Source organism: Prunus avium, chromosome 1 (assembly GCF_965620075.1).
Source record: "Prunus avium chromosome 1, drPruAviu1.hap1.1, whole genome shotgun sequence".
Classification (NCBI taxonomy): Eukaryota; Viridiplantae; Streptophyta; class Magnoliopsida; order Rosales; family Rosaceae; genus Prunus; species Prunus avium.
Genome location: NC_142284.1, coordinates 35,846,066 through 35,851,983, shown reverse-complemented (window position 1 = coordinate 35,851,983; position 5,918 = coordinate 35,846,066). Strand labels below are relative to the sequence as shown.

At 41.3% G+C, this 5,918-nt stretch overlaps 1 pseudogene; it reads right to left on the bottom strand.

Annotated features, from left to right (window-relative positions):
* Positions 1-3,303: 3,303 nt before the first annotated feature.
* On the bottom strand, positions 3,304-4,755 carry LOC148297738 (uncharacterized; annotated as a pseudogene).
* Between the last annotated feature and the right edge of the window lie 1,163 nt (positions 4,756-5,918).

Sequence of the window (5,918 nt, the reverse complement as noted above, 5' to 3'; positions counted from 1 at the left end):
AATTCACTACCATTATCCGCACGAAGAGCTTTAATGTCACGTTGAAATTGTGTTTTGGCCCAAGAAAAAAAAGATTTCAAAATGGTTTGGGTGTCAGATTTGAAATGCATAAGATGCATCCAAGTAAAATGAGTGAAATCATCCACAATAGTAAGAAAATACCGTGCCCTAGAGTGTGTTGGGTTTCTGTGAGGTCCCCAAATGTCACAATGAATTAAGTCAAATGGTGCGGAAGTTTTAATTTCACTATGATGAAAAGGTACGCGAGTTTGCTTTGCTAAAGGGCAAACTTCACAAATGTGTTTGGAATCAAACATTATTTCAACATTATTCTTTGCTAATGAAAGTAAAGGTGCGGATGATGGGTGCCCAAGGCGCCTATGCCATAGGCTGGTGGTATGATGGATGTGGTTGGCGAGGTGGGGGTTTTGTCTTGGTGTAAGATAGTAGAGCCCATCAAAATGCTTGCCCAGGCCAATCACCCTCCTCGTATCCACGTCCTGCACAACACAAAAATCCGGATAGAATGTCATTATACAGCACAAAGCTCTTGTCAATTTACTAACAGACAACAAATTGACACGAAACTTTGGTACATAAAGAACTTTATCAAGAGATAGATCATGTGACAATTTTATAGAGCCAATATTTCGTATTTCCGCTTGCCCCCCATCTGGTAAACTAATAGAGTCATACTGAGCATCAATGATGTTGTGTGTTGGTGGTGAATGCGATATATGGTCGGTGGCTCCACTATCAATAATCCAATATATAGTTGAGTGTGGATCTGTTTGTGCTATATGGCATTTAGGTGAGAAGATACTTGCTGCATTTGCAAGTGGTTGTCCATTACCATTGCGGAGCATGGCAATGATCTGATTATACTCCTCGGTAGTGAACATTGGGCCGTTAGAAGCATTAGGCTTGGTGGTTGTGGTAGGGTTGATAGCCTCGGCATAGTGGGCTGCTGCTTTCCTATTCTTGGGTTTCACATTTTTTCCATGCCATTTGTGCCCTTCTGGGAACCCGATAATGTAATAGCAATGATCCACCAAGTGTCCATCTCCGTCGCAGTAAGTACATTTGAGTGACTTACGTGAAAACGTGTTGGAGGTCTTGTTATTGAATGATGACGACACATTAGTTCGCTGAACTTGCATCGCATAAGAGGTTGTCCCCATATCGCGACGACTAGCCACATCCATCTGCCGCTCATGTTGGAGAATGAGGCCATGGACTCGCGTGTATCAGGTAGTGGGCTCATCATCAGAATCGAGCCTCGTATAGTCGCATAGGAGTCGTTCAGTCCCATCAGAAACTGCATAACTCTTTCTTTCTCTTCCCTTTCAGCAAGTGCTTTCAAGCCCGTGCAAGTGCAATTGAATGGATCATGATAGGACGCTAACTCGTCCCATAAGGCCTTCATCTTTGTGTAATAGGTAGAAACAGAGAGCTGCCCTTGATGATTCTCGACAATTTCTTGTCGAATCTGGTAGATCCTCGAGTCACTACTCTGGCATAATCTGTCTCTGAGGTCGTTCCAAACTGCTGCAGCAGTTTCAGTGTACATGATGCTGCTAGCTATGTTTGGGTGGACTGAATTCACAATCCATAATGTAACCATGTCATTGCATCTTTTCTAGGCTGCATATTTTGTGTCCAGGGGTGATGGAGCCTTGATAGTTCCATCAATGAACCCAATCTTGTTCTTTGCGCTGAGACCCATGCGCATGGCACGGCTCCATTGCCCGTAGTTGTTTCCATCAAGAGTTTTGGGAACTAGTACAAGTCCCGTGTGATCTGAGTGATGAATGATGTATGGATCTGAGAACTCTATGAGATTCTCATATGATTTCTTGGTTCCGGGTTTGGCTTGTTCTGTCATGGTGTTGTCAATGATGTTTGTGGGAGAGCGGTAGAGATTACAGAAAGGCTGTGGTGGTTATGGTGTTTGTGGTGGCGGAAGCGTGAAAGAGTCACCATGATTGGTGCTCTGATAACATAAAGAATTGTGAATTTGTATATTGTATTGATATGCATATTGGTACATAAGGTAAGACTTTATACAGAACCTACGTGCTATTCTAAGTAAACAGATCCTAGAATAAAGCTAATTACATTTACATCCTATAATTACTCTATCACAAGAGTTGACAATTTCAGAAGCTACAATCACTCTCAATCAGATCGTGTAATTGCTTTTCCTTTAACAAGTTGACATTCTTGGGTGTGGTGAAACTACATTTAAACAATTTGCCCAGCTTGTGGACTGGATTTTTGAGCTTGCCAAACTACATTCCAGGAGTAGTGTCTATATTGAAGCCTTAGGAGATGTGAATGTTGATGTGATTCACAATTTTCATCCTTTCATAAAAGAAATTGAAACGAAATGTCATAACACATTTGCAATCATATCATGGGCTTCAAAACAGCCCCTAACTACTAAAAATTTAGTTACACATTACTCTTAAATAAAACCAAAAGAAAGACATGAGTTTGAGAAGGTAAAACCGAGAGAAAAGAATGCCAAGATTTTCTCCTTCCTCCTCTCTTCCCCAACGTTGCTGCCTTCCCTCTTCTCCCAAAACTTCTCTCACTAAATAGAAATTTATTGATGACAATAAGTGAGAGAAAAATGGTAAAACAATTGTAACTCTTTGGGCGGCCTTTATGCCCATTACTCCCACCTAATCCTCATCTTTAATTCCATTTCCTCAGATATTTGAATAGGTGTCCGCTAGCTTGTTCTTGACTGCATCCGTTTTGGCTGCTAGATTTATTGGGTTTATAGCTTTCCTTGCAGTTACAAACTGCTCAGCCTCTTGTGAACCTTTAAGTGTTAAAACGGCCATAACTTCTTCTAGGAAAATGATATGAACAATCCGCGAGTTGCTCCAGAAAATAGACATCTGTAGCTTTCCAAGCATATAAGGCACGTTCTCTAAGTCATTCTGAGCTGTTTGCAACTTGCTTCCAAAATCAGCTGATCTGCACAGGCAGTTTTGACGAATTTGTTACTTAAAAATCCCACAAAACACAAAAATAAAGTAAATAGCTCAAAGATATAAGGAACAAACTAAGAAAAAGCAAGTGAATTTGATGTAAAATATATATAAATATGACCTTCTCAATGAGCTCATATAGAGAAGGAATTTGAAGATCAGTAGACCGTGGTGCATTTAGACAGGCATTCGCAATTGTGCCCCCACTGTTAGTAGTGATACTTGCAAATTTCGCTTCCTTTAGTAATGCAACGGTGGGTGTGAGTTTTTCCTCAATCATATTTGCATCTGCTGATTGATGTCAGGAAGAAGAGTCTATCTCCAAACCACCTTTGTTGAGGAGCTCTTGGATTTTGTCGTTCAGGATATAACAATCCTTGAGCATATGACTGACGAGGCGATGATACCGACAATACCTAGGGTCATTTGTCTTGTTGGCCTTGGCAGGATGCTTTGATTCTGGTAGGATAATAGCATTCGAGGCAAGAAGTTGGTCAAAGATTTCTTCTACATCATCATCGTCAAAAGAATATTTGACATCTTTGCGTTCTTTAAGAGTGAGCCTTTTGGGTGGGTCTTTGCTTTGGCCTTTGTCATTTCTCTTTTCTGTTTTGACAAAAGTGGCCAACAACTCTCACTTTGCAGACTTCTTGTCATTTTTCTTTTCCCCAAATTGAATTTTTTGGGTTGCAGAGTTTTGGCGAGCGATTTGTCTTTCAACATTGCTCGCCTTTGACACCAAAGCATCAAATGATTGGGGTTCAGAAGTGTCAACAAAAGTTGCAATGTCTAGCATGAGATTGTTATAGCACATTTGCACTCCTAATTGCTCGGTAATTTTCTCCGAGCATTGGAGATTGAGGCTCCTCCATCTCATTATGAAGTCATTGGCACTTTCCCCTGGCTTTTGGGTAGTTTGAGCTAGGTCCATTATCGAGACCTTCTTCTTTGAACTGACAAACTGTGCCAAAAATGCTTTTTGCGTGTCGTCCCATGTCAGGATAGAGCTTGGCAATACTTGTGTATACAAAGTAAAAGCTGATCCTTTTAGAGATTGGACAAATTGATGCACCAGGAGAGCGTCTGACTAGGATGTCTCACCACATGCTGAATAAAAATGTGTCAGATGTTCATGGGGTGAGCTATTTATGCCATCAAATTTATCAAAACTCGGCCGTTGATAACCCTTCGGGAATGGGATGGTGTTATAGTGAGAAAGGAAGGGTTTTCGATACCCTTGAATAGGAGGTGTTATGGACATTTGGAACTCACAAATCCCCTCAGCAATTAATGCCTTTATGTCGTTTGGGGAAATTGTACTCGAAGAGCCTTATCCTTTTTCCTCTTTTCTTTGTTGTTCATGGGTCACAAATTCATTTGCTTTGCCCCTGTCTTGCTCACCTATGATAGCTTTTCCTTTCAACTGAGCAGATAGTAACGCTATTTCCACATCTTTCTCAACTAACTTCTGCTACATTTCCCTTCGCAGGTCTTGCATCATTTCTTGGATTAAGGGTAACTGGTCCTCAGTATTAGAAGTACCAGTCATCATGACTTGCATACTTTGCACTCCCTCATGAAGTTTAGCCCCTTGTGATTCTATGTAATCATTCTCTTGAGTTTGAGATACGGGATCATCATAAAGAGGATTCCATAGCAAATAATTGTCCAAGCGGGTTGAGTTTAGAGCGGATAACTCGGGAATAATCATCCCCATCATGTCTCCGGATTTGGAACGAGTCAATGGACCCATGTAGGACCTCGGCTGATCTTAAGGGACTGCCGCCTGTGATATGGGAATTTGATCCCTTAAAGCATCAATTGTCTTCGCCTTTTGCACGAGCTTCCTTTGTGGATGAGGTATGTTCACCACCTTCCTTTTCATGATGATGGCTTTGCTTTTACCCTTGGAAGAACATAGGTAAACCTCTTGTGATGTGGATTCCACAACATGGGCTCTAGGGCTTGACAGAGGTTTGGCCCCTTGGAACTCAGCGTTCTCCACAGAGTTGTCCTTTTGACTTTCCTCACTAGTTTCATTAGTGGAAGTCATCAAGACAGAATCTGTAGGATATAGGTTGACTGGGATTGATCCAATCATGATTTGGACAAATCGGGTGGTATTACTCTTCTTGGGAGTTGGCACAATCAAGGTGCTTGAAGTGTTCTCACTCACGGTCACCATTAAGCTTGTCCCAAACAACTCAGATAAAATTGCCTCAATAGACTGCCTCTTTGCTTCTTTCTTTCTCAAAGCACGTGCAGTTCTCTTTCTTGCATTTTGAAGAGCTTTCTTGGACCGTGTTTTCTTCAGTTGGGTCTTGACGACCTTAGGAGTGACCTGAGGCCTAGCCCTCTGAATGGGCTTTGGAACAGCACACTTGATGAGGCTCTCACCAACAATGAAAGTTTTTCTGAACCCTTCTCGTTTGGTGCGCGCATTCCTGATAGTTTCAATATTGTGGAAGAAAATTGTAATGTGTGGTGCCATCGTATCTGGTTTTCTTAACCTGTGGCAAACACAAATTAATAAAAACATTAGTCACTTTATGATTGGAGATGAAAAGGTAAATGGGTCCCACTGGGCGTGCCAAAAATTATGTTGAAGAAATATGTTACCCTCCCAATTACAATCTCTTACTTCAAGGGAACACCCTTTGATTCCACCATAAAGAAACAGAACTGTGTGTTTGGTTTTGCGGCTGCCCCTAAGTCGAACCTCAGGGTGCCTACGTATCCCTTGCGAGAATCAAGCGACTCGTAGTTCAAGGAATTGTAATGAATAAATGACTCATTGCAAAAGGGGGAATTTGAATGAATTTGATTGAAAAAGTGTTTGAGTGAATTTAGCTGAATAAACCAGGGATTCGATTTTGATGTGTATTTGGGGTGAATTTGGTTAAGAATGAACCAAAG